Raw genomic sequence first — 24,524 nt, forward strand, 5'->3', positions numbered from 1 at the left:
GAACATTGGGGGGAGGAATTAATGGTTAATTTGCAGAGGTGGCACCAAAATTACATCTTCTACCAAAACATCCTTGCAATAATATGCCCCTCTGAAAAAGCATATTCAGCAGGGCTGAAAGAATTTATTCTTCTCTCCAATGGAAACTTTATGAAATACCTGCCAGTTCTACCAAAATTACAACTTTCCAAATACAAACTACTAGAGGCATCTTTAGCAGTGGGAGCAAATCAGTGATAAATTGCAGCATAAACACCTTTGAAAGTGGAAGAGTAATTTAGATGTTTGGGTAGATGGAAGCAAGATCAGTTATTTGCTTAAAGAATTAATTGGTGGTTAGAAATGTTTTTCTCTATAATATTTAATTAACTTCAGAAACTCCCAACCCATAAAGATTACCCAGCAATTGTGGTTAAGGCAGGAGCTACTGACAACCGAATGGAACCGCCACTGCTCTGAAGCAGTCTATCACAAAATAGAGGTAGTTCTCGACTTACGACCACAATTGAACCCAAAATTACTGTCGCTAAGCGAGATAGTTGTTAACTGAGTGTGGTCCCATTTTACAACCTTTCTTGGCATAATTGTTAAGTGAATCACTGCACTTGTTAAGTTAGCTTCCATATTGATTTCATTTGTCACAAGGTTGCAAAAGGTGATCATATGACCCTGGGCCACTGCAACGGTTATAAATGTGAGTCAGTTGTCAAGTGTCTGAATTTTGATTGTGTGACCGTGGGGATGCTGCAACAATTGTGTTAAAAACCGGTCATGAGTCTCCTTGTTCAGTGTTGTTGTAACTTTGAATGGTCACCTAAATGAATGGTTGTAAATTGAGGATTACCTCAAAGAGAAGGGCCTGTTTCCACACAGTGCTTTGGATATTTCTGACTTCCCGGGTGAGGCCAAAAGATCAGATGAACCTTTGTTGCAATCCAGACTGGTTTTTCTTCAGGGTTGAAAAGACTGGCGTGCAAATCCCCTAATCCCTGCATCAGAAGTTTTCATTGTGTAGACTATAAAAGGAGAGAATCGCTTTGCATTCTTGTGCTTTTGCGTAGGTTTGGGTTTTGTGACGCTTTCGGCATGCAACTTGGGACCTCATCAGAATCAGAGCCATCAGAGGTCTGGGAACTCAGTTGGAATCGTGAATCAAAACAAAAACAAAGTTTTCCAAATCATTCCATGTCATTACAGGAACAAATCCATTGGGAATAAACCTGATAACCCCCTTTTCAATATGTCTCTCCTCCATCCTGATGTAACACAGATAAGCCAGGATGGGACAAATTATTCCTTTTTCATTTACCTATTAGAAGCATAATGAAAAGGGAAAGCTTTCCAGAAAATTTAAAAACGGGGCTTTCTTCAGGAAGAACCTTTGGGACTGTTTTTGGAGAAGAATTTAGGGGTTTTTATACTGATATAATATTTATATTGTTCAGGGCTATCTGTAGAAATAAAAAAGATAATATAATTATTATTATTATTATTATTATTATTATTATTATTATTATTATTATTATTATTATTATTATTATTATTATTATTATTATTATTATTATTTTATTTTTATTTTAATTCCATTTATATCCCGCCCTTCTCCGAAGACTCAGGGCGGCTTACAAGCTTAGCAGTAGCCTTCATTCTATGTATATGCCTGCTTATTAGGGCTTTCACACACACATCCCAAGCGGCATTATTACAAAGTCAGCTTAATTGCCCCCAACAATCTGGGTCCTCATTTTACCTACCTCGGAAGGATGGAAGGCTGAGTCAACCTTAAGCCTGGTGGGATGCGAACCTGCACTAATTGCAGGCAGCTGGTGTTACTTAAGGAGGCATTAGCCCACTGCTCCACCAAGGCTCAATAATAATAATAATAATAATAATAATAATAATAATAATAATAATAATAATAATAATAATAATAATAATAATAATAATAATAATAATAACCCCCTGCTCAGGCAGGAAACCCTATACCATTTCAGGCAAATGGCTGTCCAGTCTCTTCTTAAAAACTTCCGGTGTTGGAGCATTCACAGCTTCTAGAGGCAGGTAGTTCCACTGGTTAATTGTTCTAACTGTCAGGAAGTTTCTCCTTAGTTCTAGGTTGCTTCTCTCCTTGATTAGTTTCCATCTGTTGCTTCTTGTCCTGCTTTCAGGTGCTTTGGAGAATAGCTTGACTCCCTCTTCTTTGGGGCAGCCCCTGAGATATTGGAATACTGCTATCATGTCCCCCCTCGACCTTCTCTTCATTAAACTGGACATACCCAGCAACCGTTCCCTATATGTCAAGAAGAGGATTGTGACCGCTTGTTTGAAATCCCGGCCCTTTTTACATGCATCACATCAGCTTAATAGGGTTGGGTACATTATTATTAGGCCCTTCATCTTTCTCTCTTGTGGCTGGGCAGAGCTTGGGGAAACAGAGGAAAGCCATGTCAATTTCTTGAGTACGAGTAAGGACCTGCCTCAACTAGGTCTCCTAAGAAAGCAGGACTCTTGAAACTGGCATTGTATCAAAAGGAACTTTTATTGGGATTTAGTGACAGCTAGGAAGCAAAGCGAGGTCTTGGGGGGGAAACCCGTGCAAGCAGTATATTAAAAGCAACATTTGTTACTCCTCCCCCCGGGAGTCGCACTGTCTGTTTGAATCTCGGCCAATCCACAGGTTGCATATTGTTTTGGTAACTGGCTCCTTTGGCGCACTCCTCAAGGTCTCTCTCAGTTTCGTTTCCTTCTGGCTCCAAGCACAAACCGTCTTCCAGATAAGGATGATGGTATTCAGCCAACACTAATGCTTCTTGTGGGCAATCTTCCTTCCTTCCTTCCTTCCTTCCTTCCTTCCTTCCTTCCTTCCTTCCTTCCTTGGTGGAAGGAAAAGCCATGAAGTTACAGGGATTAGAATGCAGTATTTTCTATTGTTCATTCCCTCTTTTTTCAATCCTTCCTTCCTTCCTTCCTTCCTTCCTTCCTTCCTTCCTTCCTTCCTTCCTTCCTTCCTCCCTACCTCATTTGGAACAGGCAACTTTCTCAAAGTCAGAATCAATTTTTAAACTTTTCAAGAGTTCCTAGTTGTTGTCCAAATTCTTGAAGATTGCTTGCCCCTAGCAGTCTACCATCAAGAACTTGTCTCATTGTTTTTTCATCCCCAGATGTATCTTGATTTCAGTACAGGCAGTCTTCGACTTACAACCACGATTGAGCCCAAACTTTCTGTTGTTGCAATGGTGTGAAAAACAGTCATAAGTCAACTTTTTTGTAATGCTGTTGTTACTTAGGTCATTAAATGAATGGTTGTAAGTCGAGGACTTACCTGTATTAGGAATTCTGCCACCTTGCAATAATTAACATTTTTCAGTTTTGCACCAGACAGTGTGTATGACAAGCAACTGCCCAAATAAAGGCACTATTTTGATTTTTTTTTGTTTTTACTCTTCCCTGCTGATGCTCTGAGCATGAATCAACAATGCCAGGATGAAGGCATCAGATAAGTACTATAATACTCTTCAAGAAGAGGCTGTGTCCCACTTTCCAGGTGCCTTCCTTAAGCCCTGACAACCTTTGGCTAACTCAACTGCTTTTGGTGGCACACCAATGGCAGAATTTAAACTGCAGAAATGTGGACATTTCTCATTTCCCTGCAAGATTATGACTAGTGAGTCAATCAATTCCCTTTTCCACTATTACCATAACAATCAGAGACTCCTCAAAGTGGGATTCTCAGGAACTGGTGAAATGGCACTTTGAAACAGAAAAAGCAGTTTGCACAAACAAGAAAATTGCCTGAACGGAATGTCCACATAAACATAAAGAGGATGTTGGTTAAAACATTTGTCTTGCACCATCTTAGAATTTCATTTGCAAATGCCTAAGGGTGTTGGGATCTATTAACGTCCAACTGCAGTAAAAATTTAAAGAGAGAGACTAGACATCAAGGAGACTTTATTTCTTTTTTAAAAAATAAATAAATAAATGAATGCTGGATTGTGTTTTTATGTCTTCTAATCATGGCCAACTTTATTTTTTTGTAATCTGTCAGAGAAAATAAAACATTAGCAAAGGGCAAAACGGCATGCAATGAGGATTTGGCAGAATTTTCCTCCTCCTCCTGTAAATATTTTAATACTTCTTGCTGGCTCCAGGATTTACAGATTAGTTCCCAAAATACTTGCCGAAAAATAATCATTTGATTCATATGGGAAGAATAGATTTCTTCTTGAAAAAAACTGTATATATTACTGAGGCCAAAACTAAACATTCTTATGGATGAACTCCATCTTTGTCTGGGCTAATACAACTAGTCCTCAACGTACCACAACAATTGAGCCCAGCATTTCCATTGCTAAGCAAGACAGTTGTTAAATGAGTTTTGCTCCATTTTACGACCTTTCTTGCTACATTGCTAAGTGAATCACTGCAGAAGTTAAGTTAGTAACACAGTTATTAAGTGAATCTGGCTTCCCCATTGATTTTCCTTGTCATAAGGTTGCAAAAGGAGATCACATGACCCCAGGAGACTGCAATTGTCATAAATATGAGCCAGTTGCCAAGCAACTGTGACCATGGGGTGGCAGCAGTGGCCCTAAACGTGTAAGCCAGTCATAGGTAACATTTTTCAGTCCTGTTGTAACTTTGAATAGTCACTAAACAAATGTAAGTCGAGGACTACCTATATTTAAAAGGAAAACCCTTCTTGGCCAATCATTTTAAGAGTAGAAAAGAGATTTACACTGACGGTGATTTATAGTGATGGTTATATTGTACTCAGTATGATGGAATACAAAGAAAGTTTTTCTGTGCTAGAGAATTGTTATCCATTACAAAATCACCTCTGTTCCATAATTAAGAAATTTAATAATAAGCATTCCAACATTTTATCTGTTCTTCCACTCTGGTCAATATGCCAGCTATCCTCCTGGTATACGCCATGCAAATAAAAATGTAAGCTTTGGTTACATCAGTTTTTACATTTTTAAACTTTTTTTGTTATTTGCACATTGGTGTAATAGAGGTGCACTACAGATAGATCCTTGATTTAAGACCAGTTGCTTAGTGACTGTTCAAAGTTATGAAAAACTTACTTTGAGGTTACCTATGACCCAGATTTGAGGTTTGTCCCCCCCTCCCCATGGTCACATGACTCAACTATTGGCCCTTGGCAACCAGCCACATTTGCAGCTGTTTGCAGCATCCCATGGTTCTGCAACTGTGTTTTGCAACAGTTTTGCCGAAAACCAGAAGTCACTTGTGGTTTTCAACAAAACACATCCCTAATGAAGCTGTTGTGATTCAGTGTCAGTCTGTGCTCCCAGCAGCTGAGTCTGAGGAATCTGAGGAGGAGAGGAGGAAGAGGGGTTTGGAGAGCCTTCAGTGTCGAAAGGAGGCTCTGATGCACTGCAGGATTCTCAGCCTGGTCTCTCCAATCATGTTCCTCATGAGGCTCAGCTGTGTAGTACGAGGTGTAGGACTCAGAGGAGTCACAGCTGAATCTTTTCAGAGATGCTAGAAGCAGAAGGCAATCCAGCAGAGCAGAGAAAATCAATGAGTCAACTCAGTGAGAGGAGGAGAAGGCAGTGAGAAGCCACACCTTGGGACAGATAATAAAAGGGGAAGGTGTGGGCGGTGCTGGTTGCTGAAGGCAACCGTTTGGAGACATTCAAAGAGAATCCTGGTCTGTTCTTGCTAATCTGTTTAACTCTTGTTTGTTAACTCTTGTTTGATATTTTGAATCATTTATTGAAGGAAATATTCTGTTGCCTTTTTGTTTGAACTGTAAATAAATTTGGGTTGGTTTTTTCCCCAGCCTATTGATTGTTTAAAGGAAGAAGGGGTTGTTCCTGACACACAAACAGGGCCGGTCGTAGGCTGGAACAGAACAGAAGCATTGGTTTGCTTAACAATCATAATATTCATTTAACGACCACTGCAAAAAGGTCATAAAAACAGGATGATCATGTGAACAACTTATTTTATGACTGTCACTACTTATGACTTGAGGACAGGAAGGCCTGGAGGAGCGTTGTCCATAGGGTCGCGATGGGTCGGAGACGACTTCGCAACTAACAACAAGAAAAACTTATGACTTGAATGGGCAGACTTCATTATGGTTTTAAGTTGAAACTGCTACTTGTAGTAGTTTCTGGAACAAAATTAAGGGAGGGAGGGCTAGGTGGCTCCACCTCCTGAAGGAATGATAGGATCATAATCAGGTGTAGGCAACCTTGGCTCTTTTATGACTCAGGAATTCTTGGAGTTGAAGTCCACAAGTCATAAAAGAGCCAAGGTTGCCTACCCCTGCTCTAAATCATTCCAACCTTGGCAATTTTAAAATTTGTGGACTTCAACTCCCAGAATTCCCCAGCCAGGCAGGCTAGCTGGGGAATTCTGGGAGTTGAAGTCCACAGGTCTTAAAGTTGTCAAGGTTGGACACCCTGAGTCTAAATAATAATAACAATAGTGATGATACTTTTAAAATCACCAAGCATCAACATCTACTTATCCCATGTCCTTCAGAAGGACTTGATAGGTAGGTAAAAATGCCAATTCCAATCTGAACACCTGGCTGACTGTGCAACGAACCACAATAAAATAATTAGCGAAAGGAGCAGAGCTGGAAGAAAAACAGTGTTTTGGGTGACCTTGGAGCTGAAATGAAATGTTTTTGATTAAATGCCAAACACTGCACAATTCAGAGAAGGAGTTGAGATATAAACCTGTTTTGTTTCTCTTTTATTTCCACTTCAATTAAATGTAAAAGCAAAGTAGATGAAGTTAATGCTTTGGATATCAAATAGCTAATCATTTTCTCCTTTAGTAAGGTTTTTTTTTGCCATCTACTGATTTTTTTGCTATACTATTTTATAAGGAAAAAAAGTGGGGGGGGAATGAAAAAGTAAGACAGCAGCAACAACACAACAATAACAAAATGACAGATAATAGTGATTAAAATGAACTAAATCATAAGAAGGGGAAATGAAGAAAAAAGATCCATATAATGTTAATCTAAAACATCGTCTAGTCCAGGGGTGTCAAACTCGCCATGTCACAGGACGTGTTGTGACATATCGCAACTTTTTTCCCCTTGCCGGACCTGGGGTGGGCGCGGCTTCCTCATGACGCACCTGGCCCATGGGCCAGCAGTTTGACACCCCTGGTTTAATACTTTAAAGTGTTAAATCTAGAAACCTATTGCTCCACTGCATTTTTGCAAACTAAAACATTGCAAAAACTGATTAAAACCCCCACTTTTTAATGTCAGGACATTAAATTTCTTTCTGCTTTTTAATATCAAGAGTTTAAATTTCTTGCCATCGATATAAAATTGCTCTTTTTGCTGATTCCAAGTTCTTTTAAACTATAGATCTTTGTAAAATATCCAAATGCCATATTTCGGAAAACACCTCAGCATCTCATTGGTGTCTTGACTTGAACTACTGACAGTGAGTCCTCGAGTTACAATCATTAGTTTAGTGTCTGTTTGTAGTTGCGATGGCATGGAAAAGAGTGACTTATCACCGGTCCTCACACTTACAACTGTCACAGCATCGCCATGGACACAAAATCAAAATTTGGGGTTTTGGCAACTGACATGTATCTGCAGCAGTTGCAGCATCCCAGATTCATGTGATCGCCATTTGAAACCTTCCCAGACGGCCTCTGACAAGCAAAGTCAATGGAGAAGCTGGATTTGCTTAATGACTGCATGATTCACTTAACAACAGCAGCGATCTGTTTAACAACTGCCCCCCAAAGGTTGTAAAATCAAGAATGACTCACTTAACAATCACCTTGCTTAGCAATGGAAATTCTGGTCGTAAGTTGAGGACTATCTCTATATTGTACCCCAGGGTTACAGCAACCTGTGTCATAATGTCACATTAGAAACTTTAACTTGATAACACTGTTTAGGAGCAGTTGTGTGGATCACACACACATCAGTGGGGAACATTGACAGAACCTTCAGGTTCTCCTCTGATTTCTCCACTTAGCTAAAGCCAGATCCGAAAATGCAGGATTTGAAAATTGCTAAAGCCCAGCGTGGGAAGATGGGCTACGTGTCAGATTGATGGTAAAATAGTGGAGCAAGAATAGATGCGCTCATTATCTTTAGGACACACAACTTAGAGAAATAAGGAACTATCCAGAGCTCAGTTGATTTACAAAATGTAGAAACCATAAAGATCGTGCTTGGTGGAACGCTGTTGGAAAAATACAAGGAACTACTCCTGCAAAGGTTACGTCTGGGGCAGCTAAACGAGCATTATCTTCCCAGACCCCTTGTTGAAGCTTAATTAAAGCTCTTACAGAGCTTGGAATACACATGGACTGCTGCAGGAGAGTGTTGTTTAAAGAAAGCAGTCTGGACTTGAGCCAGGTCAGCGAACAGACGCATTTAAAAAGAGATCACAATTCAGAACTGCATTTTAAAAACTACGCCGTGATGAGGATGGGTATTCAGTTTGAAATTGCCTAGAGAACAAGAGTGAAGTATTTCCCCCCTCACTTTCTCAGTTTGCAAACAGGAACTGTTTGCTCCATCAAACTGGAGGATTATTTTAGAATAAATTTTAATATAAAGTTCACACTAAAAAAAGTGAGAGAGATGTCTTTGGGTCTGCATTTCGCTTCCAGATTTATCCATGTTTCTTTACTTACTGTACAAGCGTGGCAAGCGAATTTTCCCTACAATCTTCATATTGTGAAATAGACCAGCATTTTGGCAGCAATATTTATATCTCTCTTTTTGGGGGGTGGGGGTTGTGATTAGCAAGCTAATGCTGCAAGATCTTTCAAATGCCAAATGTCAGATATCACTAACTTTCTGTTTATATATATGGCGCATCTATAGAAAGCTTCTCTTCAAAAATAAATCTAAACAAATTACATCTGCTTCCATACCAGGAAGATGCTATTTTGTGAATTTCCTGTTTTAATGGCATCAAACGGGTCTAGAAAGGAAGGAAATTCTGGACCTTTGCTTGCTGCATCTCAGACTCTGCAAATCATTGGTTTCCTAGCCTAAAATATGGCATTTTCTATATATTAAACTATATGCACATTCACAGCCCCAAGCAACCCACTACTTATTTACTTATCAGATTTTCTTTATCCTGCCTTTATTACTCAATGCAAATCAAATATTACTCAAGTAACTCCATGCAACAATCATACACAATGTTCCTTCCTCCTCTTCTTTTCCCCACTACAACAACCCTGTGAGTTGGGCTGAGAGAGAAAGGGACTGGCCTGAAGTCACCCAGCTGACTTTCCTGCTTAATGCAGGACTAGAACTCATGGTCTCCTGGTTTCTTGGCTAACACCTTAACCACTAGACTAGAACAAATTGGTTTCAGTTATCCGAAACATTCCTTTTGTATTTATCCATAGATATATGAAACAGTCAGAGAGGCCATTTATATCCTCAACGAGTGTTTCACAACCTTAGCAATTCTCAGATGTGTGGACTTCAACACCCAGAGAACTAGGAGGAAGTCGGTCATGCCCTTACTGTTTCTCAAACTTGGCAACTTTCATACTTGTGGACTTCAACTCCCAGAATTCCCCAAGCAGCATGAGAGAATGGCTGGCCCAGCCAGCTTTCATGCCAACGGCATGAAATAGGTCGATCTATCTTCCAAAGCACTGGACGGCAAGACAAGAAACAATGGATGGAAACTAGTCAAGGAGAGAAGCAACCTAGAACTAAGGAGAAACTTCCTGACAGTTAGAACAACTAACCAGTGGAACAACCTGCCTCCAGAAGTGGTGAATGCTCCAACACTGGAAGTTTTTAAGATGAGACTGGACAGCCATTTGCCTGAAATGGTATAAGGTTTCCTGCCTGAGCAGGGGGTTGGCCTAGATGACCTCCAAGGTCCCTTCCAACTTTATATTATTATTATTATTATTATTATTATTATTATTATTATTATTATTATTATTATTATTATTATTAATGTCCCTTCTTTCAAATGCAGCCAGAATAAAGTGGAGGATAGTAATTTATACTTCCTAGCATATGTTTTAGCCCATTTAGTCATAATTCAAATTGCACCTTGACTCCCCACATGTTTTCATTAATTCTGCACCACAAGGCTGCACTATCTTCAATGCAGCTTATAATATCCTTCTCCCTTGGCTTAGTTCCCCAGACCCAATATTTATCTATTTTTGTTTACAAGTAACCCTTCACTTATGACCACAACTGGTTTTAGAATTACCGTTGTTAAGTGATTCGCATCCAATTTTACAACCCTTTTCGCCACAATTGTTTTGGGAATCACTGCTGTTGTTAAGTGAATCACGCGGTTGTTATGTGAAATCTGGCTCCCCCCTTGGACTTTGCTTGCTGGAGGCCGCTTGGGAAGGTCGCAAATGGCAATCACGTGACCCTGGTGTAGGAAGTCAGCACCCACCCGCCCTCCTGGAGAAGGAAATATTTAGCGGATATTTTAAAAGGTCATATTTCCCCAGAGGAATACAGTAATGGAGGGGGAAAAAACAGCCCAAAGAAACCAGCTCACAGTCTCCCTCCCTCCCCCCCTGCACCCAAGCAAAAACCAACTTTTAGAAATGCAGATTTTCTAATCCATTCAGGAAGGTTGGGGCAGGAAGGCTGGAGCTGAGGTGATTAGAAAGACAAAGACTCCTAAAATCTACATCCCCCCACCCAGAGGAGCAGGACATGACCTTTAGGACACAATAGGACTAACCCACCACCATTAGGATACCAAAAGGCACACTCAGACTCAGGTCAAACACAGGAACAATCTCAGACAGAAACAACTCCAAACACAAAACTCCAGGAAGATATAAAACCCACCACTCCCGGCTCCATTTTCTCAGTTTTCCCAGAGCCACATGCTGTTGTGGTTCTGCTCCACAATAAACAAGAACCTTCTTTTCAAACAGCCTCCATTTTGTTTATTCCCAGCTTGAACTGGACCCTGAAGATTTTTCCTTCAACACTGGGATGCTGCAACCATCTGAATGCATACCAGTTGCCAAGTGCCCAAATTTTGATCATGTGTCTATGGGGTTGCTGTGACAGTCATAAGTGCAAGGACTGGTCCTAAGTTACTTTTTTTCAGTGCTGTAACTTTTAAATGTTAGTTGTAAATGAATAGTTGTAAATCAACGAGTGCCTGTAATTTATTTCATCATTTTTAGCATGTATTACTCCAATCTTCCAAGTAACAATCTTCTGTAACCACATGGTGAATAGATCCTGACATCCATCACAGCTCTGGTCAAGGTTGTAAAATGGGGCAAAATTCACTTCACAAATATCTCGCTTAGCAACATACATTTTGGGCTCAATTGTGCTTGTAAGTCGAGGACTAGCTACTGTATGCTAGCAAGTTATTTTTTTGGTTATTTTTTCCAGTATCTTCCCAGGTATTGATGTCAGGCTGATTGGTCTGTAGTTTCTTGGGTCTGCTTTTTTCCCTTTTTAAAAAATGGGAACCATATCAGCTCTTTTTCCAATCCTCAGGTAATTCCCTGGTGTTCCAGGATTTTTAAAAGTTATGGTACAATGGTTCTGAGATAACATCTGCCAGCTCCTTCATAGCTCTGGGATGTAATCCATCGGGTCCTGGTTATTTATATTCATCAAGATCAGACAGATGTTCTCTTACCATTTTCTTGCTTATTTTAATTTTTATTTCTAGTCTGTCTTTTACAGTTAGTTTTTTGGTAGGTTGGGCTACAGTTACTTTTTGCGTGAAGACTGATGCAAAGAATGAGTTAAGCAGCTCTGCTTTCTCTCTGCTGCTGTTACTTCCTTGCCATCTTCTCTCTTAAGCGGACTTACTGTTTCCTTGACCTTTTTCTTCTTATTTATACATTGAAAGAAACTTTTTTTTAAATTAACTTTCACTTTAGATGCAAGTCTTTGTTCATTCTGAGTCTTTGCTTTCCTGACATCATCTTTGCAGATTCGGGCTATCTGCTGACACTCTGCCTTATCATAGTTATGTGTCCCTCTTTCCATTTTTTTGTACTTGTACTAAAAGACAAAAGTCTTTCACTTTATCAGAGACAGAGGGGTGCAGTTTACTGCAAAATTCTGGAGGGAGTTTGTTAAACTGATTGGGTTCTCCCACAGGGGCTTTCATCTGCTTTTCATCCGAATACTAATGGAGCTTCTGAGAAAACTAGCACAATGGTGGAACAGTATCTCAGATATTACATAAATTGCCAGCAGTCAAATTGGGCTGACCTTTTACCTTTTGCAGAGGTAGCCTATAATAATACTGTGCACAGTAGTACTGGTCTCACCCCATTCAAAGTAGTGATGGGTAGAGATTTTGTGCCCATGCCTGAGTTCCCACAGGAGCCACCTACTTCCCAGAGCTTGGACCAATGGGTGACATCGTTCCGGGGGGGTTGGGTGAGTGTGAAGAAAGCATTGGCCAAAGCTACAAAGGTTTACAAGCAGACAAATGACGTTCCTCTCAAAACCCTTTTTATGTTGGACAATTAGTTTATCTTTCAACGAAAAATCTACGATTAAAATTGCCCAGCAAAAAATTGGGTCTGAAATTCCTTGGTCCTTTCCCCATGGTCAGGATCATTAACCCTGTGGCAGTGGAGTTAAAGCTTCTGGGATTGTTTGGGGAAAGTTCACCCTGTGTTTCATTGCAGTCTTTTTTAAAAACCTGTGTCAAAATCCACTATAAGACCTAATCCAGTACTACTAGAAGGAGAGGCACATTATGAGAGCAAACGTATTCTGGATTCTAGGCTGCACAAGGGAAGATTACAATACCTTGTCCAATGGAAAGGTTACCCCCTTTCAGAGGCTACATGGGTGAAGTGTACAAATGTGAAGGTGGATAGTATTATGTACTGGGCTTGTGGTGATACACCACGTGCGTTACTGGAGCATCTAACGGCTCTCCAGCATTCCAGACTTGCTGTCTCCTCTCCTGCAATTGGCTAGCCCCAGGCGGCTTGAGTGGGTTCAAACCTATTGGCTGCCGCCTAGGGGCTAGACTATATATTGTGGCTAGTTGCAGCTAAGTTCCAGTACAGTTCCAGCAAGAATAAAAGTATGAGTTATCCTGTACTCAGCCTCATGTCATCATTCCTGCTCTCAAGAGCCCACGACTTAACAGATAGGTTGATTAAAAAAAAGTTTTATAACAAATACCCTCACAAGCCCCGAGGGGATGCCTAAGTCGATTTCTGTTTCCTCTTTCTTTCTGAAGAGGAGCCAACTGTCAATGAGCATGGCTGCAGCCATTTTCCCTTCTCATTTTTAGTTGACACATAGTGTCATGGTTCCGACAGATGCAATTTACCCGGTCTTCCATTGCAGCCTGCTGAAACCTTTTTGGGACTCCACCTTAAGACCTCCCCCTAAGAAGGCAGCCAGGCCCCTCGTAGTAGTGGGTTAGACTCACTATGAAGTGAAACGTATTCTTGACTCTAGAATTTTTAAAGGGAAATTGCGGTACCTAGTACAATGGAAGGGGTACTCACTGTCCGAAGTTACTTGGGTGACATCAGATGTTCTTGCTTTGACACGTAGCATGGAGGGAGGGGGATTGCCAGGTATTGCACTAGATCAGACATGTCAAACTCGCGATGTCATGTGATGTCGCGCAATGTATCAGAGCCTTTTCACCATTGCCGGCAATGGGGTGGGCGCGGCTTCTGGATGATGCGTCCGGCCTGCGGGCTGGCAGTTCGACACCCCCACACTAGATAAAATAGACTTTCTCTCTTGGACTTTCTCTCATGGGAATCAAGGTCATCGGTTGCTCATGGACGTTTCATGAAAAGCCCACCAACAAGCTGTATGGGGGAACATAGTTGCTTGCATAGCCTTAGGGATGGGATTTCTTAATGTTGTATAGGGGAATTGTTATGCGTCTCTTCAGACTTGGTTTCACTTTTGGTGTGCCGATAGTTTGTATCAATAAACATGTTCTTTGAGGAATTGCGAGCCTCGGAGTTCTGCTTTATTTGTCTCTGTCTGTTGGAACCTTGACAACCATACTGAAAATATTTGTATTTACCTTGCGGCATGAGGTATTGTAATAATGGAATCCATTCTTGCTTGAATTTAAGTAAACCTATGCTATGGATATCCAGTATGCTGTTAGCTTTGCTGTTGTTGTGTATCCTCCAACTTTAAGTTTCCACTCAAATATTGTCAGTGTTATTTCTTTCTTCCAATCGTGTCTTGCTCATTAATTTAGATCAGCTGTTTTATTGGATTTTTCACTCAACAAGAGCCAACACTGCAGGTTTCAAAGGTTTAGTAAGATCCAATCTGGGTCCTCAGGGAATGTCTCTCTAGCAGAGTCCTTCAACATTATCCGTGGACACATATATTGGTTTAGTTTAGCTTTCATTTGGTTTAGTAAGAGTTGCATTCAGAACACAGAATAACAGAGTTGGAAGGGACCTTGGAGGTCTTCTAGTTCAACCTTCTGCTCAGGCAGGAAACCCCATACCATTTCAGACAAATGGTTGTCCAATCTCTTCTTAAAAATTTCCAGCATTGGAGCATTCACAGCTTCTGGAGGCAGGTTGTTCTGCTGATTAATTGTTCTAATATCAGGAAATTTCTCCTTAGTTCTAGATTGCTTCTCTCCTTGATTAGTTTCCATCCATTGCTTCTTGTCCTGCCTTCAGGTGCTTTGGAGAATAGCTTGACTCCCTCTTCTTTGTGGCAGCCCCTGAGATATTGGAAGACTGCTATCATGTCCCCCCTCGTCCTTCTCTTCATTAAACTAGACTTACCCAATTCCAGCAGCCGTTTCTTATATGTTTTAGTCTCCAGTCCCCTAATCATCTTTGTTGCTATTCTCTGTACTCTTTCTAGAGTCTCAACATCTTTTTTACATCGTGGTGACCAATACTGGATGAAGTATTCCAAGTGTGGCCTTACCAAGGCATTGTAAAGTGGTGGCTCAGTGGGTTAAGACGCTGAGCTTGTCGATCAGATGGTTGGCAGTTTGGTGGGTCGAATCCTGAGTGCTGCGTAACAGGGTGAGCACCTGTTACTTGTCCCAGCTTCTGCCAACCTAGCAGTTCGAAAGCATGTAAAAAATGCAAGTAGAAAAATAGGGACCACTACGGTGGGAAGGTAACAGCATTCCATGCGCCTTTGGCTTCTAGTCACACCGGCCACATGACCATGGAGACGTCCTCAAACAAGCGCTGGCTCTTCGGCTTTGAAATGGAGATGAGTACCGGCCCCTAGAGTTGGAAATGACTAGCACGCATGACTTGCGGGGGAACCTTTACTTTTACCTTTATTAATACTTCATGTGATCTTGATTCTATTCCTCTGTTAATGCAGCCTAGCACTGTGTTGGCTTTTTTGGCAGCTGCAGCACACTGCTGGCTCATATTTAAGTGATTGTCCACTAGGACTCCGAGATCCCTCTCACAGTTACTACTATTGAGCAAGGTACCCCCTATACTATACCTGTACATTTGGTTTTTCTTACCTAAATGTAGAACCTTACTTTTTTCACCATTGAATTTCATTTTGTTAGATAGCGCCCAGTGTTCGAGTCTGTCCAGATCCTCCTGTATCTTAAGCCTATCTTCTGGAGTGTTGGCTATTTCTGCCAGCTTGGTGTCGTCTGCAAATTTGATGAGTTCCTTATTTATCCCTTCGTTCAAATCGTTGATGAAAATGTTGAAGAGCACCGGGCCCAGAACAGAACCCTGGGGCACCCCACTACATACTTCTGTCCATGTAGATACGGTTCCATTGAGGACCACACGCTGAGTACAGCCGGTCAGGCAGCTACGAATCCATCTGGTGGTGATTCTGTCTAACCCACATTTTTCTATCTTATCAAGGCTATGATCCACATCCATATTCCATCAGCACACTATGGAGAATTTAGAACTTACAAGGATATTACCTTTGTCCTTGGTCAAGATCTCAATTCACAACTTGGAAAAGAAGCAGCTGCAACTTGAACTAGTCACAGGCCGCACATACTACCTTCAGCTGCATCCTCCACTACATGAGCAACTAGACCTTTTCGCCTGCTGGATCAGGCTTATAGAAATACTACGGCCATCTTCAGAAATAAATTTCAAACAGCAGAAGTTGGAGAACAAAAAATTGAAGAATCCTGGTGCACCTCAAGTTCCACCTCTGAAACCTAAAGGCCTACCTCCTCAGAGAGAATCTCGATATGCACCTGAGACAAAGGAAAAGAATAAAAAGAGTGGTTTATAGGCAGGAAGGACGAGGGAGACGCGTCTTCATTCAACAGGTTTATTTTAGTCAGCCCGGACAACGGAACAGGGAAAAACATGCCTTATATAGGCAGCTGTCAAACAGGACAGCGAATCAGCTGTGGGAATTCTTCCCGCCAAAAACCGTGGCCAATGGATCAGCTGGTAGTTCAGAATCTCCCCAGTGATAGTGCATGCGTGTTAGCCGGGGGGGGAACCCCGTCAGCTGGCTTTGGCGGGCGGCCGGCGTTTTGACAGCTAGCCGCCGTTAAAGCGCATGCACCAGTTTTGACAGCTCGCGGCTGCTGCTGTGGGCTAGCCACGGTTTGACAGTTCATGCCTTAATGCGCATGCGCGGCGTTTGACAGCTGTCAAACGGCCGCGTGTTTATGTAGGCCGCGGGAGCGTGTGCGCCATTTTTGACAGCTGTCAGTGCGGCCGCGTAAAGCGGCCTATGACAGCTGTCATTATAGTTTTAATATCTTGCACCCCTTTCCCCCCCCTTGAATGGAACAAGTAACTCGAATTAAATTTTAACTGGTGTTGGAACTTGTCGGCGAACTTCCGGCCCATTCAAAGTCCGTCAGGTATGCTGGTGGCCTCTTCTGTCGCGTGGACCTGCGTGGTGTAGGTATCTCTGCCGTCGCAGGGGGTTCCTCGGGGGCGATGGGTGAGAGATCGGCAGGGGTAGGGATCTCTTCTGGGTAAATGGTGCTGGGTGGTTCGGGATTTTCCGTTGCTGTTTCTGGCGCGGTGGTGTTGGGAGTTGACCTGGGTCGGAGCTGATCAGCATGTCTCCGTAGTGTGAGTCCCCCGCCAACATTTATGGTGTAAGACAAGGGGCCGGTTTGATTGATAACTACCCCCTGGGTCCATTTATCCCTTCCCCCATAATTTCGGGCCCAGACATTTTGTCCTTGAGTGAATGTTTTGTGTGGCAGGTTGTTTGTTTTTTCTGCCGCTGGCCTGTTTGGGTGCAGTCTGTCGAGGCGAGTTACCAGCCGGCGCCCCCATCTGAGTTCTGCAGGAGATTTTCCGGTGGCGGACACGGGGGTGGTGTGGTGTGCGAGGAGGAAGCGGGCGAGACGACGGTGCCAGTTTCCGACGACCAATCTGCGCAGAGAGTCTTTGGTGGTCTTCACCATGACCTCTGCGAGGCCATTACTGGACGGGTGGAACGGGGCCGATGTAGAGTGCCTAATACAGTTCCTCCTCGTGAAGATCTGGAAGTCACGGGAGGTAAATTGAGGTCCATTGTCAGTAATTATTACGTCTGGAAGACCATGGGTTGCAAAGACTCCCCTTAATGCTTGTATGGTGGCACTTGAGGTGGTGCTTGAAACCGGGAGAACCTCCAGCCATTTGGAGTAGCTATCTACAATAATCAAAAAGGTTTGACCCTGGAATGGGCCGGCAAAATCGAGGTGGATGCGGGACCAGGGGTTGGTTGTGATTTCCCATTTGTGAACTGGGGCGTGGGGTGGGGCGGGTCTGGTTTGCTGGCAGAGATAGCAACCGGCTACATGCTGTTCGATGTCTTTGTCTAAAGATGGCCACCAAACATAACTGCGTGCCAAAGCCTTCATTTTAGAGATGCCTGGGTGGCCCTCATGCAGTGTTTGGAGTACCTTGGTTCTGTGGCATGGTGGGACTATCACTCTGCATCCCCAGAGGATGCAGCCTAAGTGGGTAGAAAGCTCGAGGCGTTTGGCAAAATATGGTTGGATGGGGGGGCAGGGGCAAAATGATTGCCAACCTGATGTGACCCATGAAAGTAGCCTACTGAGGGTGGGGTCCCTGCTTGTGGCATGCGCGATGTCTTTTGCTGTTACTGGGCATTCTGTGAGTTCTTGTATGGCCAGGACTTGGCCAGCTGGGGCTGGGTCTGGGTCTATTTGAGGTAGTGGGAGCCTGCTGAGGCCGTCGGCGTGGGACATTTCTTTTCCTGGCTTGTAAACTAATTTATAGGAGTAAGCGGATAGAAATGTGGTCCAGCGAAGCATTCGCGGGGACAAAATTTGTGGGGTTAGGCGGTCCCATGTGAATATGCCCAGGAGAGGTTTGTGATCTGTATAGATTGTAAAGGGTCTGCCGTAGAGGTAGTCATGGAATTTTTTAATTCCCGCTACTATGGCCAGGGCTTCCTTATCTATTTGCGCATAGTTGCGCTCGGTTTTTGAAAGGGTCCTTGAGTAATATGCAATTGGAGCTTGCGTGCCATCATTGAGGGAATGGCTGAGGACTGCCCCAATGCCATAAGGTGAAGCATCGCAGGCGATGCATAAAGGTTTAGCTTCGTTGTAATGCGATATGGTTGTATCGCTAGAGAGCAGTTGTTTTAGTTGTTTAAAACTGTGATTGTGTAGTGAGGTCCACTGCCAGGGGGCTCCTTTATCTAAAAGCCTATGGAGTGGCTCCGCTATGGTGGCTTTTCCAGGCAAAAAGGAGTGATAAAAGTTCAGGAGCCCTAGGAATGCCTGGAGCTCTGTTTTATTTTTTTGGGGGGGTGCAGCTTTGATTGCTTGAATTTTTGCATTGGTGGGGTGAATGCCTTTGCTGTCTATTCTGTACCCCAGAAAGTCTGTGGAGGGAACTCCTATTGAGCATTTTTCCCGTTTTAGTTTAAGCCCTGCTGCCCTGAATCTTGTGAGGACTTCGTGCAGCCTGGTTGCTAGTGAGTGGGTGGAGTCGCCCGCGATGAGAACGTCATCAAAGTACGGGCAGACTCCGGGGATGCCTTTGAGGGTTCTTTCCATGACTTCCTGGAATATTCCAGGTGCCACGGAAATGCCAAATTGGAGGCAGTTCACTTTGAATGCCCCCCTGTGCATCACTATGGTTTGGGCATCTGCTGTTTCCCTGGTTACTGGGAGTTGCAGGAAAGCATGTGCTAAGTCCAATTTGGCAAAAATAGAGCCGGAACCTATTTCCGAGAGAACATCCCTTACTGATAGGACTGGGTATGCATGGGGATTGAGTGCGTGGTTCAGGGTCGCTTTATAATCCGTGCATATTCTCACCTCCCCATTAGGTTTGACAGGCATCACGATGGGGGTTTCCCAAGTTCCGCTGTCAGTGGGTTCTAGAACTCCTAATTTGAGTAAGCGGTCAAGCTCTTTGTCTATTTTTTGTTTTAGGGCGAAAGGGACTTTCCTAGCTTTTATTCTAATTGGTCCTATCTCCGGCTTGAACTTGAGGTCGATGGGGGCTCCGTTGTATCTACCCAGCGAGCCATCAAAAACATCTGCAAAATTTTTGCAGACAGTTTCTAGGGAATTGGTGTGAATACGGTTTGTTCCTTCGAGGCGAATGCCTAATGCCTCGAACCAGTCTAATCTGATGAGGCTGGTTCTGGGTTGTTTTGTTATTTGGGCTGTTAAGTATCCTGAAAATTTTTTAAAATCGACTTTCAGGATGGCTTGTCCCTTTAAGTCTATTTGCGCCCCTTGAAAATCTGCCAGCATAACCTTGGAGGGTTGGATGGGGATGTGGTGATTTGTTTTGCTAGCTATTTTCCGGAGGGTGTCCCCTGACAGGATGGAAACGGAGGATCCTGAGTCGACCTCCATTTCACAGGGAATCCCCTGGATTTTGACCCATGCTCTCACTTTGGCTCTGGGGATGTTGTTCCCGGGTGATTTAGTTAGGGAAAATACGGACCCAACAACCCCCGGGGAAGGGCGGGGATGGGCAGTCCTACCTGCAGGGATCTCCTCAAGGTCGTGGAGGGTCTCCCGGTTTAGGCTGCGACAAGCTGATCGGATGTGGCCGGTCTTGCCACAGCCGTGGCACTTCGCGTTCCTAAACCTGCAGGTAGCTCTAGCATGGCTTCCGCCACAGCTTGCGCACTTCGCCCTGGTGTTGGTCTGCATTTTCTTCGTGTTGGGGGCTGTCTGTCGGTCTTGGTTGCGGTTCCTCTCCCGGCCGGCGACCATCCGGTTGAAGCGGGAGAGGATTGCATCGACCCCGGATTCGGGCTCCGGCGGCCCTTGGTCGAGCTCCCTGGCTTGATGGACGGAGGTGCCTGGGTTTTCGCCGAACATCTCGGTTTCGTCGCGATGGCTGTCCTCGTACGCCATTATCTCCAGAGTGAGCTCTGCGAGGTCCATTGTGGGCCTTGCCACAAGCTTCCTCTGCAGGCGCACGTTCTGGAGACCGGCGATGACCTGATCGCGAATTCGGTCCTCCAGGTCGGGGAAATGGCACTTGCGGGCGGCGTGCCTGACGGCTGCGATGAAAGCAGTGGAGGTTTCACCTGGTTGCTGCTTCCATCGGGCGAAATAGAGTCGCCAATACAGCTCTGACCGCCTTGGCATGAAGTGTTTGCTGAGGCGGTCTGTGAGCTCGGCATACGGTATGGTGGCGACCGGGTCCAGGCTGCAAAGGCCAACAGCGATGTCATATACTGCTGGCCCGCTAAGGCATAGGAGCGCGGCGGCTTTGTGGCGGTCCTCCGTGATTTTGTTCACGACAAGGTACCCCTCAACCTGGCCCCAATGTGACTCCCATCCTTCGGGGTGCCGGACGTCGAACTCCCTCACGTGTCCTAGGTTTGCCATACTGGGTCTGCGGTATTTAGGGCACCAGGATGGTCTGCTTGTCCGGTCGGTGACTTAGCTAGTGACTTCAGCGATTGACCGGACAGGAACTCTCCAGGGCCGTGGCTCCAGCTAGTACCGCGATCCCACCTTCGTCGCCAGGTGGTTTATAGGCAGGAAGGATGAGGGAGACGCGTCTTCATTCAACAGGTTTATTTTAGTCAGCCCGGACAACGGAACAGGGAAAAACATGCCTTATATAGGCAGCTGTCAAACAGGACAGCGAATCAGCTGTGGGAATTCTTCCCGCCAAAAACCGTGGCCAATGGATCAGCTGGTAGTTCAGAATCTCCCCAGTGATAGTGCACGCGTGTTAGCCGGGAGGGAACCCCGTCAGCTGGCTTTGGCGGGCGGCCGGCGTTTTGACAGCTAGCCGCCGTTAAAGCGCATGCGCCAGTTTTGACAGCTCGCGGCTGCCGCTGTGGTCTAGCCGCGGTTTGACAGTTCATGCCTTAATGCGCATGCGCGGCGTTTGACAGCTGTCAAACGGCCGCGTGTTTATGTAGGCCGCGGGAGCGTGTGCGCCATTTTTGACAGCTGTCAGTGCGGCCGCGTAAAGCGGCCTATGACAGCTGTCATTATAGTTTTAATATGTTGCACCCCTTTCCCCCCCCCTTGAACGGAACAAGTAACTCGAATTAAATTTTAACTGGTGTTGGAACTTGTCGGCGAACTTCCGGCCCATTCAAAGTCCGTCAGGTATGCTGGTGGCCTCTTCTGTCGCGTGGACCTGCGTGGTGTAGGTATCTCTGCCGTCGCAGGGGGTTCCTCGGGGGCGATGGGTGAGAGATCGGCAGGGGTAGGGATCTCTTCTGGGTAAATGGTGCTGGGTGGTTCGGGATTTTCCGTTGCTGTTTCTGGCGCGGTGGTGTTGGGAGGTGACCTGGGTCAGAGCTGATCAGCATGTCTCCGTAGTGTGAGTCCCCCGCCAACATTTATGGTGTAAGACAAGGGGCCGGTTTGATTGATAACTACCCCCTGGGTCCATTTATCCCTTCCCCCATAATTTCGGGCCCAGACATTTTGTCCTTGAGTGAATGTTTTGTGTGGCGGGTTGTTTGTTTTTTCTGCCGCTGGCCTGTCTGGGTGCAGTCTGTCGAGGCGAGTTACCAGCCGGCGCCCCCATCTGAGTTCTGCAGGAGATTTTCCGGTGGCGGACACGGGGGTGGTGTGGTGTGCGAGGAGGAAGCGGGCGAGACGACGGTGCCAGTTTCCGACGACCAATCTGCGCAGAGAGTCTTTGGTGGTCTTCACCATGACCTCTGCGAGGCCATTACTGGACGGGTGGAACGGGGCCGATGTAGAGTGCCTAATACAGTTCCTCCTCGTGAAGATCTGGAAGTCACGGGAGGTAAATTGAGGTCCATTGTCAGTAATTATTACGTCTGGAAGACCATGGGTTGCAAAGACTCCCCTTAATGCTTGTATGGTGGCACTTGAGGTGGTGCTTGAAACCGGGAGAACCTCCAGCCATTTGGAGTAGCTATCTACAATAATCAAAAAGGTTTGACCCTGGAATGGGCCGGCAAAATCGAGGTGGATGCGGGACCAGGGGTTGGTTGTGATTTCCCATTTGTGAACTGGGGCGTGGGGTGGGGCGGGTCTGGTTTGCTGGCAGAGATAGCAACCGGCTACATGCTGTTCGATGTCTTTGTCTAAAGATGGCCACCAAACATAACTGCGTGCCAAAGCCTTCATTTTAGAGATGCCTGGGTGGCCCTCATGCAGTGTTTGGAGTACCTTGGTTCTGTGGCATGGTGGGACTATCACTCTGCATCCCCAGAGGATGCAGCCTAAGTGGGTAGAAAGCTCGAGGCGTTTGGCAAAATATGGTTGGATGGTGTCGTCTGCAAATTTGATGAGTTCCTTATTTATCCCTTCGTTCAAATCGTTGATGAAAATGTTGAAGAGCACCGGGCCCAGAACAGAACCCTGGGGCACCCCACTACATACTTCTGTCCATGTAGATACGGTTCCATTGAGGACCACACGCTGAGTACAGCCGGTCAGGCAGCTACGAATCCATCTGGTGGTGATTCTGTCTAACCCACATTTTTCTATCTTATCAAGGCTATGATCCACATCCATATTCCATCAGCACACTATGGAGAATTTAGAACTTACAAGGATATTACCTTTGTCCTTGGTCAAGATCTCAATTCACAACTTGGAAAAGAAGCAGCTGCAACTTGAACTAGTCACAGGCCGCACATACTACCTTCAGCTGCATCCTCCACTACATGAGCAACTAGACCTTTTCGCCTGCTGGATCAGGCTTATAGAAATACTACGGCCATCTTCAGAAATAAATTTCAAACAGCAGAAGTTGGAGAACAAAAAATTGAAGAATCCTGGTGCACCTCATGTTCCACCTCTGAAACCTAAAGGCCTACCTCCTCAGAGAGAATCTCGATATGCACCTGAGACAAAGGAAAAGAATAAAAAGAGTATTCAGAACCCCACTACTCAAGCAAAGGAAACAAAAGAAGAAAATGATCCAACTGCTGTATTTTCTAAGAGCACCCCTGTTGCAGAATTAAGAGACTCAGACCTCGGAATCAAAAGAAGTTTGTTTTATTTTGCGCGCAAAAGGTTCAGATTAGAAAGCAAAGGCAATGTCTGAACAACTTTCCAGCGAACAAGCAGGTACATTTATAGTTTTCAAAAGTCACAGAACACGGAAATGTAAATTATTAACTCTGATTGGTTACATGGATTCTAAGCCCCCTTCTAGCTCATCTCTAGCCCCCCTTTGCAGTGCAAAATTCTAGCTAAATATCGTGCAACCATTGTTTCTGACAATGGTCACAGGCCCCTTGCTAGCATCTAAGTTTCCTGTGCTATCTTTGTGGTTGAGTATAAGCGAGACATATGTGGTTAGCTGTAACTGAACTCTGAGACACCTGTCTCAAAGGTCCTCCAGGGGTGAATGTGTGGTCTGACATTTTCCATTTCCTGGTTCTTCTTCTAACTAATACACACATTACTCTCTATGCCTCACTGTTGTGTCCTACCTCACACTTATGACATACAGTGTCCATAGGTATTGTCTATATTTTCCTTTATGGCCTGCCTCGTTCCCCCCTGTTGAGACTCAATTTCCATTTTGGACAAGGAGTCTCACTTTCCATGATACTCCTTTGTTTCAGCAAGCAATTCCCGTTTCCCCAGCAAGCAAAGATCAAAACCATTATATATATTAGGACAGGTAAACAGTATAGCAGAGCAACACTTGGAACTGGCACTTATTAAGACAGAGATAGATAGTGACAAGCAAAGAAAGCAAGACGTATTCCATGAGTTAGACTTCATCCTCCTCAGGCACTCTCTCTAATCCCCAAGGTCCAAATCGCACATATATTCCACCATCCGGATCCCTTCTTTCCCTTGGAATCCCAGGTGTGTATCCATTTTCCAAAGATCCCTCGAGCATAATCAGTTCCTTTTCAATCCGTATCTCTTTCATTGATCTCACAGCCAATTGCCTCATTAAGGGAATTACACACGGGATGAAGGCTAATCCCGTGACTCCACAGAGCAATAGGAACAGCACTTGCTTAACCCATGCGGTTCCTGGCAACCATGAGAACCATTGGTCAGTTCCCTGGAGTCTCTGGCTAATTCTGGATGCTCTGTCTTGCAGATCCTTCACTACCTCTCTGACCATTCCTGACTTATTCATATAAAAGCAGCATTCTT

Source organism: Vipera ursinii, assembly GCF_947247035.1.
Source record: "Vipera ursinii genome assembly, chromosome: 1".
Classification (NCBI taxonomy): Eukaryota; Metazoa; Chordata; class Lepidosauria; order Squamata; family Viperidae; genus Vipera; species Vipera ursinii.